The 13,645-nt window shown below is 37.9% G+C and overlaps 2 long non-coding RNA genes across 2 annotated transcripts in view; both read right to left on the bottom strand.

The window, feature by feature from the left end:
* LOC311445601 overlaps positions 1–6,585 on the bottom strand; it is a 66,419-nt gene extending 59,834 nt beyond the window's left edge. Inside the window, exons 1-2 of the long non-coding RNA XR_014698535.1 lie at positions 6,410–6,585; positions 5,665–5,753 (exon numbers count right to left, since the gene is read on the bottom strand). This is a non-coding gene — a long non-coding RNA (uncharacterized lncRNA). The remainder of the gene's footprint in view (positions 1–5,664; positions 5,754–6,409) is intronic.
* LOC311445600 overlaps positions 1–13,645 on the bottom strand; it is a 245,444-nt gene that overhangs the window by 135,952 nt on the left and 95,847 nt on the right. The window lies entirely within an intron of this gene.

Here is a 13,645-nt window from a genome sequence, read left to right as displayed (position 1 = left end):
GATGTTCTGTAGGAGGGCCATGCACGTAGTGATGCTTGCTGAATGAACATTGTACACCAAGGAGACAAGAGATCTACACTTAGCCTGAGCAGGACCAGGCTGTGCTGCATGTACAGCATGGCCTTCAGGCATTCACTGCGCTGCACAGATTTCTTGGCTGCAGGATAAACTTAGGCAGCTGACTGTAACTACAGAGCCTGCAGGCAGCTCCTGTTTAGTATCAATGATTATACCACCTCCATGGCCTTGCCTTTAGATAAAGTGCAGCAATAAGTTCTCACACAAACATCCTTTGTTTAACATTAGAAGCTTTTTTTTTTTTTTTTAAATAATTAAATCCTATAATAGCTCAAATAACCAAAATGAGATAACGTCTTCTATGAGCAGGTTCACATGGTGCACTTGAGGCCACTCCACTTGGCTTCCTAGCATCTAAAGGGACATGATATTATCTGTATTACTGTCTTTGTATAGTGTTATAGTGTTAGCTCTAATAAATACCATTTTAAGTGATACCTTGGAGCAGCTGAGTGTCTTTCTTACTAGGATCATAATGGACCAGCACCTCCTGGTGCAAAACATGTATTTGTGGATTATACCTTGCTAAGTAAGAGATCTGAATAACATGGGAATTTTTATTTTATTTATTTATTTATTTTTTAATGCTAAGAGATAGCTGGTAGGATTAGACGTTTTCAGGTAGCTCTGACATATTCCGTTGATTAGTCAACACTCTCTATATCCTGTTCTCAACTAATTTTCTTCTCAGAAAAACATAATACCTTCTGCAACAGGACATTCTGGGAAGAGAGGGCTTATTCCCAACATTAATTTAGACCACAAAAGCTAACTCAGTACTGAGGAAAACAACCACGTGGTTCGCACCAGTTTAAGACTCTAGAACCGTAAAGGGAAATATATAAACATTTTTTTTCAAGTCCAGTTAAGGTTAGGGCTCCAGGTATTTGGCAGAGGAAGAGTAAACATTTAATAACTTGCCTTTGCATGTATTATGCTATGTGAGCAATATGTTAGTTCTTGTGGTCCATACGAGTAATTTCTCTACTCAGTTTGGCAAGCTGATACTTTTCTAATCTTCACACTTGACCTCAAAGATGTACTACATGCTGTATTATTATGCTTTAAGATGTAGCAGTGCTATAGCCTTAGTCTTGTCAGTTAACTGAAATATCTGCACCTATCTTCTCTGTGATAAAACTCTCTCACTGGCAAAAGACCAACAGACTCACAAGATCCTAAACTCATGTGTCACATCACATCTAACCACTGTGCTCCTCCTCAGATGGGAGCGCATAACATTAACTGAAGAATTTCTGTTAGTGCCCAGAGAGTACTAGCATACACTGAAGTCAGTTGAAACTTCCACTCACTTAAGTACAAAGCTGTCTATTTTTTCTTTTTTAAAACTTGAAGCAAAACAGAGGCATTTGGGACATCAGTAAGTACAATAGCTCCTACAAGAATGTTTGCAGGAAACTCTTAGAAATAGGTCCAAGATTTCCTAATAAATCCTGGGAAAATTTCTTGAATGGTTTCACATTTAGGAAGGGAAACTCCCAGAACACCACATGAAATACTTCAGGTTCCAGAACCAGAAATCCCCATAAGAAGGGAGAAAAACTTCCAGGAAAATTTATAGATCCAGTAAACCTTACAAAAATTCTCAGTCCAAGAATTCCTAGAAAGGTTATCACTCAGGAATTCCTACAAAAGCTAAGGAAATACCTAGAAATGTTCTAGGTCAATTAATTCCAAGATAACTTGTTAAATGTTTTCCTAGACTTTCAATACATTAAACATAAAATAGGTCTCAGTTTCTAGAGTCCTGGAAACACCAGAAAAACTCCTAGAAAGACCCAAATACTCCTGAAAAAGTTATAAACTTAAGAACTTCAAGAAGGACTGTGAAAGTTCCTAAAAAGTTTCAGAAACTCTTAGGAAACCTAGGAAGATTCTTACAAAACTCTCATAATTCCTAAAAAGATTTTTCAACATGAAATACTGAGAAAGCCTGAGAACCCACCTAGCAGGTTACAAGCATTCTCAGCACAATTATACACACCATCTCCCATAGACATTATCTCCCACCAAATTCCTAGAATATACTGGAAACATCTACTAAGCTCCAGGAATCCACAGGAATTCTCTACATACAGTAGAACAGTTCCAAAAATTCCTAGAACTATTTTAAACACCCAAGTTCCCCAAACACCCCAGGGAATTCCTATAAAACTACAGAACTTCCTAGAAATGTCAAAAGAGAACAGGGATAATTCCTAGAAAGTAGGTGAAAAATTTCTAGAGAGCACCAGGCCATTCCCAGAAAGCAGCCAAAAGAATTCCTAGGAAAACATCGAGAAAATTCCTGTAAAGCTCCCCATGGGAATTCCTAGAAGTACTCATGCTACGTCCTAAAAAGCAGGTAGGAAGATTCATAGAAATCAATCAAAATGCATTTTCCCCCCCTAATTAGCCATCATTTCTTCTCCTAATCCCAAGTCCTGAACACTTCATAAATCTTGAGTAAACACTCAGATTGAGCAAAACAAATGAAACCAAAGCAAACAAGCAAACAAAACCCGGTATCATCGAAATATTTAGAGCCCTTCCTGCCCTAAGTGGCATTACCTACAAAATCCATTAGACATCATTTGGATAGCTATACTATTGGGAAATTAAGGCCAGGTTTAATCTCTCTATATTAATCAACTTTCACGTATTTGCTTGCACATCTTAAAACATGATTCTTAAAATATGTAGATGAATTCAATTGACTCTTATAAAGATACCTTAATTACAAGATGTGGAACAGTTCATAATTTCAATATTTTCATCTACTTCTGAATATAAGAAATGGCACAATCAGAAAGCAATAATGCAAAATATATAGACACTGCCTTTTACCTACTGAAGCTAAGCCCACTGAATTCAGAAGAAAAACAATGCAGCATTTTCTCTTTAAATCACCATTTCTAAGAGTTTGCTTAGCTGGGGTGGATTCACCATATCTTATGGTTTGCTGAATCATAACAATTTGGGATAAAAGTGGCATTTTCTCTCTTGTTTTATTTATTTATTTATTTTTGAAGAACTGAGCAAAAATGGAACTAGATTGATCGAAGGTTACCTACAGAGCATACATCAAAGCACCATTACTCAGCCTCAAAGGAAAAATAGCTCACACGTTAATTACTGCACTGGTCTTACATTAATTACTATACTGGTCTTTTCCTAGCGAGATAATAGATCCCTGTGAAAATCTTTACTGGGCAGGAATTGGTGAGGACTTCTAACATCAGCATATCAACATTCAAGAGAAATAATTCGATGTGCAAAATGAAAAGCCAGAGATGCTAAAACCTCAGCCTCATATACTCTATTTTGTGCAATACACCAGGATTCTTTTGAAATATGAAAAAAAAAACAAAACATTTAACTTCACATTTTTCTGTTTGGCTACCACACCCTACTTCAGAAAAGATACAATCACATTGTGCCCTCTAGTGGTTTGTCACTCAAAATACTCTGCATATAAAAATATGCAAAGTAATCAAACTATTCAACTGTACCTCTTGTCAGCCACGACTAAATGTAAGATCAGCACTTCTCACTACGGGGGTCAAACCCAGTACACAGGTAATCCTGTCTGATGGCGACAGCTTGCAGAAGTGAACTAGAAAGTCCATTAGTTAAAATTGAGTTTACATTTTAAATGCTAATAAGAAGTCAAATATTTCCTGTTTAAATGTGAGTAATTTGAGCATTTTAGTATGTCTGCAGACTTTCTGACCCTGAAGCTTTAACAAATCACTGAGAAATGGGTAGTGCCTTAAAGCAAAAATTCAGGTAACACCATGCAAAGAAAAAGGTAAGTTACATTCATTCCCTTTCTTTGCTCTTAGTATGATCATATTCCTGCACGTTTAATTGTTGCAAACCTGTTTCAGCAACAAAATTAATCGCCTTGTCCAGACACACATGAGCTGGTCAGTTGATATGAAGAGAACTGGGGTCAGAGTTTGTAAAAATTATCTATTAAGAAATTAGCAAGTCTTGAGAGAGAGATAGCAGTTGTGCTAGCTTCAGTCTTCTGCACAGCCCCAAATCTTGTTCTTCCTTAAGGGATGAAATAAGCCACGAAAGTGCAAGGATGGATGTGTCTGGAATTACTCAGGACATGTTGAACAAGTCTGATTGTGCTTAAGGATACTAAGTGTCACACTGATAGATATCAAAGCAGAAGACCTTTCGACTCTTACATGATCCAGCTGTGCAAATTTCTCTCTCATCCTACAAATGGTGGCACAAGGAGAAAACCATTCCTTCTGCTCCGTCTAGACTTCTCAGAGGAGACAACCACGTTGCAAAATGGGTGCCTATTTTGGGCTGAAACAAGCCTCATAAAATAGGCCTGGGACCATCAACCTTTTCCATCCCCTGATGTTTTCACGTAGGAGCATCATGTGAAGTTAGCACAGGGCCCAGGGAAAATTCTGTGCAGAGTTTTGTGAGGCTGAAGACAGGGATGGTGCTGTAAAGTTCACTAGGCTGACCTCTTTAGAAAGCTCAGCTCAGTGTGCAGCCACAAAAGGCACCTGTCTGATACCTGCCCATTCCAGTCCCAGCCAACCAGAAGCCAAAAAGTAACTGTTAAAATTATTTACTTAAACTTTTTATTTGATGTAGGGATATGTTTGAAGTGAAAATACACTTAGCTGCATTTTCAAACCTGAATGGACAAAAATGTGTCTCTAAGAATTTCACAGTATATTTCTTGATTGCCAAAAGCACAGAAGATCAGAATATTACAAGTGAAAGGCAAATTCTGAGCACCACACTTTTGATTAGTGTTTAAATACAAAATGTCCCAGACAGCTAACCCACATTCTATTTCAATGCCAAGCCAGAGTGGGAGTTCAGAGAAATGTACTCTGAAAGAAGAAATATCCTGAATTATTCTCAGAGTTGTGCAACACTAAAACACAAACACGGGACTTCTGCTGCTACCGGTTGAATTCTAACCTTGTGATCAAAAAAAATGAAATCCAGGAGCACTCCAGTATGACTTCTAGTACATTCAACTCCATTCTCTTGACCTTTCAGAAAGCTTTTTTTTTTTTTTTTTTTTTTTTTTTATAGCTTTTGGTAACTATGCTTTATTTCTACTTTTCCAGCTACACTGTAAGATCTGTAAGGTAAGATGCAAAAAATCCAAACCAAGAAGAATAATAGCTTCACATCGTGAGCCTGACAAGAAAAAAAAAATGAAGTGGAACAATTTAATTAAGTTGGATTATGTATTTTAAAAGAGAACAGACAGGATAAATGGAATAAAACCATTAAAAGCCACTTTAAGGAATAAAGTGCTAGTAACTGCAGATAAGATACTTGATTTGATATTATCTCAATGTTGATACTGTCTGTTTAGAAAAAGGTCTTCAGAGTATGCTCTTTTACACGCTTTGCTTATAGTTACAGAGTTTCAGAAAAAATACTGAACATATGACTTCTATAGGTCTAAAAGTTGCATTACTTTCTGTGATTCATAAAATTTCAAGAGTGGAAAGGATGAGAACAGCTTCTCAAATGTTTCAAATTTGCTTACCAAACAGAGTGGAAAAAAAAAAATCCACAAAAATTTACCTTGTAAGTGACATTGCAAACCACAGAGTCAGCTATAATATGTTGGGAAGAATTGCATCCTTGACTGGATTGGCACTGAAGGACCAGTCCTGAAAAAATAAACCACACAAACACAAATTCCAATACAGAACATGGGCTAAAGTAGGAAGAACTATCCACAGTATGGTAAACACAGTGTTTCTGTGGTATCAAGGCCAAAAAATTAGGGTCTGATAACTGCTAGCTGTAGCAGACTAGCAATCCAAAATTAAGAAAAAATAAATAAATACAAAGACCTGACTTCTTTTCTACTCCCTTAAAAGAATAAAATGAGGACAACCAATAGTAAGACATATGAACCACTTGTTCAGGCATGAAGACATCCCTTCTCCCCCTTATGGGAGAAGGGGGACATTACACATAATACATAATAATACAGCTACACATTAGCTGTAGTAGCTGTTATTATTTACTATTTAGTAAAAGGGGCAATAATTCTCTTTCTCACTGAAGGCACAGAAGTCAACATAAAAACAGTAACTTAAGAGCATGTGTTTAATTAAATAAAAGCAATAAGGCTAGAGTGGCATGAGTTGACCCTACTGAAGGATTTATTTTTGAAGGAGAACCCAAATGTAGACAGCACAAGGCAGGACATGAAAAAGAAACAAACAAACAAACAAAAAAACCACACACACACACACAAAAAAAACCTTTAAATTAGAAATCTCCTTTCAGACCTAGATTTTATTTTTTGGGTACTAACCAATGAGACAAGGAAGAGGCTGTATGATGATCGTAGAGACTGAAATAACACAAAATAAAGTCTATCAACATATCCACAGAGTGCACCATATTATTGCAAGGATTACCTTTTCTCCTAATCATACTAGGTCCTTGCTCACTATTATAGTCAACACCTTTCACTTACTACTACGTACTACCAATCACTTTCCTTAGTTTTCAACACCTTCCTAAGAAGCAGAATATTTGTTGACACAATCTGTTCTGCAGCTGCCAGTTATTGAGAGATAATAGATCAATTGCTATCAATGGAATGGTAAGCAGCTGACTAGAGGATAGTAAATAAAATGACCAAAATCAGGGTTCAAAACAAATGCAGTTTAGTGGGCCTTCATGAAATGGGTAGCAAACCTGCAGAACTCCTTGCCAAAGCATATTGTGGCTGCTAGAAATTTGCAAGAGTTTAGGGGAGAGACCAGGCAAGAATTTGGGACAGATATACACCAAGATGTTCTCACCCAGCATGAGAAGACTGAAATAGCTGAGGGACATTAGGAAGAAATATCAGATATGCCTGCCCATGGTATCTGCTTGGTCTGCCTCTGGCAGGACACAGGCCTGGCAGGACTTTGTTCCATCTCGGCAGAGCTATTCTTAGCATAATTACCCCAGTGAAAAAACAAGTCTTTCCACTCACTATTACACTAGAAATATAAGGAAAATAATTTTTTTCTTTCTTCAAAGAAAGACATGTTTGAAAGTTTCTGCTGTACTTGCACAATCTGGGATGGGAGTAGAGGGAGATTTCTAAACTCATTTGAATGTCTACAGATGAAGCAAGGTTGCTACTTGGCTTGTAAAAATTACTGCTCTAATTCAATACATATCCAGGTAATTTGGGATATTTTGAAAAGTCTGTGTCTGTAGAATCCTTGATACAGTAAAAACTCAGTTAAGTCTGCCAGTACTTCTCAACCTCCATCATGATAACTGTATCAGAGGCCCGTAATGGGTTGGGAACCCCCCAGATACTGCTGTGATACAGAATTGCTTCTGTCATTGACGACTTTCTCCAGACCTCTGAAGTGCTGGTATATAGGAGACTGACTGGAGACTATTACCTCCAACTCGTAGTAACTGACACGTTTCCACAACCATTGGCGTGCTAACACTGCTGTTGTAAAGTGTCAATAAAAATAAATTGTACTTTGATATTCATTACTTTAGATGCATTAATAAAGGCTCAATAGCAAAATTAACCTTTAAAATAATGATGTAATTCCTATGGCTCCCTGGTAGGGCTGCCAATAATTTCCTGTATACAGTTATGTTTCATAGCGTATTCTCTCAACTCCATCAGATATTTATTCAACCAAAGAAAGCACAAACCACTGAGGATAAAACCACTACTGAGTGCTTGCGGTATCATCCATTAGCATCATGAGTTTCTTGACAGCACAAAGGACTGCAGACTGCCAATAATAATTAAATAGAGTTCCCCATAGTCTTAAGCAGAAGTCCTCGTTGCTCTGAAGAGGAAAATGCAGGTGAAAAATAATAGTAATAATAAACGGACCCAAGCCTGGACCAAGTAACTGTCTTCTACAGAATTGGAAATATCTTCATATACAATATTTATATGACATTTGTGTTGAGCAAAATACACAAGCTGAGACACTCTTACATTGTCAGCTGGTCTGCTATTCAACAAGTCCAGCTGGAGGCCTACATGAAGATTTAACATGTACATACTGTACCATTCAGATGCACACATATGACATCTTTACAAATAGAGAAAAAAATTATTTTTGACAAGTTCTGTTCAAAATGCATTAATAGTCAGAATTTTTGCAACAGTCACAAACCCAAGGGAAGAGAAGACAAAATGTTAAAATAATTCATGTCTTCTGAATGATTTTTGATAAAGTAAACCTACTGATATCTTTCCTGACTGATCTGATTAGACTTGCCATTCTCTAAAATAAATTCTGAAATATTTCCACTTTATTTTTTATAGGGAATAAAAATAAACAAAACAAAACACACAACACCATCCCTCCCCCCAGTCTGTTAGCTCACAAACCAAGGATATAATTACCTACATATAAATCCTACGGGTCATAAAATCCTTAGCTGTATATATATGGACATCTTCCTCCAATACGCATGCCTACAAATGACTACTGAGATTTATAAGCCATTCATGTACATAATTATTTGCATACTTGGCCAATAATAGTGTTCAAGGTCTCTGTATTTCAAATTGGGTTAAATTAAAGCATATTTTTAGACTGCACATTAATAATAAAAAACCTAGTTCTGCAACTGGACCTTAGCATTTGAAGGACATAGCCTTGCTGAAGTAGTTTGTAGGAGAGAGGCCTGAAAATATCTATATGTTCTCTGACGATATTAAATTGATCTTGGGAATTCTTTTCCAGTGCACTTTTTAATAACCAGACCTAGGACACATTTGTATAACAACGAGAGGTGTGCAGTAGGGATAACCTCTAACTGAAAACAATGTGACTCTTAACTTGAAAAGCTTTGGGAACAAGCTCTAAATCCCATCCCATATTCCAGTTTACCCATGTCTCTGCTTTTAGTACCATTCCTTGTACTGCTTTTTGTGTAAACTGGCACCCTTTCCCAGTTACCTAACATTGCTGTACACTTGCACGGAGGTCACTCAGGTGGTATACGACCCAAATGTTATACGTTTGTGAGATAAGCATCTGGCAATATGTGGATTTTCCTTGTTGCTCTGGCTTCACAATGGATGATGCCAACAGCTTTAAAATGCTGGAAGCAGTTGGGGCTCTTGGCCTTGCAGAATAAATTTCAGAGCCACATCCAATGTCCTTCAAACACAGAGGCAGCACTCCCTTAAATCCGCTCCTCACTACAGTATTTTAGAGTGTTTCCTCAATGCATTGGTGAGTGCTAAGCCTGCTTTGTTAGAATGCTACTTTCAATGTAATTACATGGTAAGAGGACTTTGTCAACAAAATCCCCATAAATTATTTTTGCACAACAGACCCTGCAGAGCTAGTAATTTGCAACCCTGCCAATTGTGCTGATGCAACTCTTCACATGACCTTACAGAAAATCTGATCACTGACATAAGCCATGTTAGAAGTAGTACTAAAGGGACGGGACTGGTTTTTAACTTGGTCTTTTCATTGATCCAGTTGATACCACAGTCTCACAATTATACCAGCACAACTGAGAGAGACAGCAAACTACCCTGCACAGATCAAGAAGGACAAAGCAGAACTTCTGAAACTAAATTGTTGTTGAAATCCCCATATCATGTTAACTGTTCTCCCAGACTGTATTAAACAGATGTTCTCTCCTTAGTTAAGATGCTTAGTCTGAAGGTGTTCACCTGACTACAGCCTACTGCTGTCCAGAAGCCAAGCTGGCAAAGTGCATTTTACAGCAGAACTGCACTACAAAGATTTCCATATTTTATTTTTATTTTTATTTAATATTTTCCTTATGTCAATGCCATAGTCTCCATCTTTGAAGTCATAGAACAGAACATCTAACTAATTCTGTTTGGGGCTAACTTTTCAGGTTAAAACTTCACCATTAAAAACAATCCTAGAAAAACAACCACTACCTCTGTCCACCAAACAAATTGTCTTCAAATTGCTAAGAAGCCTGCCCTTCCAAAATTTGCAGCAAGATGGCACCTGTGCCATTAGGAAGCAACATACTAAACTGTAATACTGTAGGTGAGCAGAATGTTTTAAGATTGCCTGCTGTCATGGCAACATTCACAACTGTCAAAAAAATGGTACTGAAAAAGTAAAAAAGATTTTGCTCAGTTTTTGCTGAAGAATGATTTCTCAACATGACTTACTACATCTGCAAAAGAGCAGAAGCACAACGTCCGTAGCAATAATCTTACTGCACATGCATATTTTGCCTAAATGAGGATGGAAAACTCTAAGTACTCACTTTATCTTTTACAAAGCAGCAACTTCACTGTATATTAGTAGAAATGTTATTCAGTCTGTATTTTCCTTCAAAGTAATAAAAAATTTAAAATTCCAGAAAATTATTTGAAAATATTTGCTATCTTCTTTCCCTTCTCAACTTTTCCTTCAGGAACTGGTGAGCAGTGAATTGAATGGATGGAGTCATCCTAAAGTATACTCTATCCCAGACATATATAAAACCAAGAAGCACACAGGAGTACTCAGACAAGTACGAAAGATCAAGTACCACAGAGACTGAACCACTGGGTTCCTCCCTAGGGAAGCAAAAAAGTCAAGTTTAATTCTCTTAAATGAGTCCCACGTGCTGCAGCTCCACTGCCCCTTCTGCTCCACTGGGTAACAGCTGAGTAGGAGAATTGGAACCCAAGTCTATGGCTTCTGAAGAGCCACATAATACACAATTACCATCTCAAAAGAGATACTGTGCAGCTAATTTAGACCTTGTTTATTAAGAGTTCTGATCAAGTCAATTGTTCATTCTCTCAGCTCCTGACCTGCAGGGAGGGCAAAATGAAGGCAGTGGGAAGGTTCCCTCCCAGGGGATGAGGTCATTCCTGTCATCCCAGACTGCGGGTGTGATAAGAAGCACGTCCATGGGTTTTCCCACAGCGATGAGTACAGCCTGCCATCCAAGTGACGCTGGCCATAGATCTCAGACCCCCCATGTCTGCAGTTTTTCATATTTTTGGATATCTGAGAAGGACCGTGGAATACTTAGAGGATGCAAATGAGAATGATGAGGAACTTCCAGCTGTATTCCTTGAGAAAACTGTGCCTATAAAATAGACGCATAAAACAGAATATTCATTCCCCAAAGGTAATGAAGAAAGGAAGAAGATTTGGACTTGCCATGGGAGTTGTACATACTCCCCTTTTACTCAGCTGTTTTGAAGTCTAAAGGGGAGAAAAATGGAAAGAGAGACTCATCCCCTCGAAGCCTGAACTGGCAGAAGCTATGCTTCCACACGCATCTCCCCTGGCATCACTGGCCTCGACAGCACTGCAGGGGTCCTCCCCGCCTTCCCCACACAGCTGCCTGCTCCTTGCTCCTTACACACAGCTACTAGGCACAGCAATCACGTCCCTAAAACTCCCCCTGGGCCTTTGTGTGGCACAGATAGGAGTTCCCTCACCACAGATGTGACGCTGCTGTTACTATTATAAGCCGCACAGTTTGGAATCAGGGTTACAGAGTAGATGTTCAGCCTCCCTTTGCCATTGCACAGAGGCTTAGAAGGACTGTGTGAGAAGAGCTGTTTGTCAAGAAGGCAGGCAGCAGAGCTCAGTGTCTTGCTTCACGTTTCTTGCCCACCTCTTCTTCACTTATAAAAAGACAGACAGAGCACTAGAGCTGTGGAAGAAAGCAAACATGAAAATCAGAAAATCAGATGGGTGATTCCTAGAATAGCTCCTGAGTATCCGAGATGTTAAATATGAACATGCACGTGAAACCACCAATAAACAAGTCCCTCAGGCTTATTCATTTTTTATTTGCCTTCTATAGTAGCAACTACATCAGCATGCTTTGGAGAAGACATCTTTCAAGTCTTTGTGCTGACAAAGTTGTGACTGCAGAATGATACTTCTATGTGTACTCAGTGATGTGCATTTATCTTCTTGACAAATAAAGGCTCAAAATAGGCCCTATGCCCTCTTTACCACGAATGCATTTGAGGAAGAAAAATACACAAACATGAAGTAAATAGAGACAAGAGCCTTTTAAGCACTGGAATGCTCCTCTTTGTTGTTAGTATAAGCATACTGAACCACAGCAGGCTGGCAAAAAATCTCAAAAAAATAGGTTAAGACTCATAAGCAACAGAACAAATGCTTTCTTGTGCTGCATCTAAGAAAACTGCTCTGAGCAAGGCTATTTGTCCCTCGGTCATCAAAACAATTTTAACATGAAAGATGATGCTGTTGATCCAAATGTATTCTGAACTGATTTTTTCTAAATAACAGCACAGAAAGATGAGAGCTATCTACAGTCTTCAGATTGCCAACAATGAGGCTGTTTAATATTCTGCTGAATCAAGAGAAACAGTACTGACATGACTCACCTATTTTTTCCTTCTCTTCAGAGAATTATTTCTTTCTAACACAACTTAGGATTTCTCTCTACATAGCTAGATCATGAAACAGAAGTTCAGCTGTCTAAGAAACAGAAGACTCTAACCATGCCAACCACTTGTATCATTCCTTTTCTATAAATTATCAAGGGAAGGTACATCAAGTGCATATGCATTAGTTTGCTTGGAGAATATGCATCAAGCAAAATATGTTTTCCTCTTTGTGTTCCTTACGTGAATATGTCATTTTAAGAAGCTTTTTTTTTTTTTTTTTTTTTTTTTTTTTTTTTTTTTTTCCAGCTGAATGGACTCCAATTGCAGAAATATCTGCCACTAAGCTTGAAAACTTTCATAACTCTTCATCGTAAATATCAAAGGCTACAGATCCTCTGAGAGGGAAATAAAGATATCAGATCATTGTACTTTCTTGGAAAATGTTGCAAACTTGTTTACCACAAGACTGCTACAGTCAGCAAATAAAAGGAAAATCATGTTACTACTAAGAGTTGTTCCAATCCTGCAAATATTTGTTTTTGCGACATTTATGGAATATCACACAGCAAAAGGGAACTTAAGGGCAAATTTTTCAAGTGTTAATACCCATAGCTAGAACCAGGCTTAGTTTCATTTTAATTTCAGAGGGATTTATAAATCAGTGTACATACAATATATTGGTTGGTGCTTGCCTCTATCAACTTTTATTTACTTCTGTGAAACTGCTCTGTTCCTTTTGGCATTGGTCCTTTGATGTGAAGAAAACACTTTACCTCACATTTATTTTTCCTGTCAAAGGATTTGGTTTGCCCCCAGAAAGAACGTCGTACCCACTTTAACGTCAGGAAATGAAAAGTACACATAGATGCATTACCATCATCATCGTCGTAATTATTATACATGAAACGTGAAACAAAAAGAAATGCAATCATGCATAATTTTTACACAACAGACTTTATTTAGCAACATAGGCTTAAACAATTTAACACAACTCATTTTTTTCTTGTACCCCCTCTCCCAAATGTGATGATGGCTCATTTGGAAACAAGGTGGCCTAGGGGCAGCTCTGTCAGCTGGCATGCAAAACGCCTAGGATTTATTCCCAAACTGAGCCTCTTGATGCTTGGCTTGGCAGGAATGAGAGACAATGAAATGTTTTAACTAAGTTGAATCAGCAAAGCGGATCCT

This window comes from Aythya ferina (assembly GCF_964211825.1).
Source record: "Aythya ferina genome assembly, chromosome: 16".
Lineage (NCBI taxonomy): Eukaryota > Metazoa > Chordata > Aves > Anseriformes > Anatidae > Aythya > Aythya ferina.
This window is presented reverse-complemented; position numbering and strand designations above follow the sequence as displayed.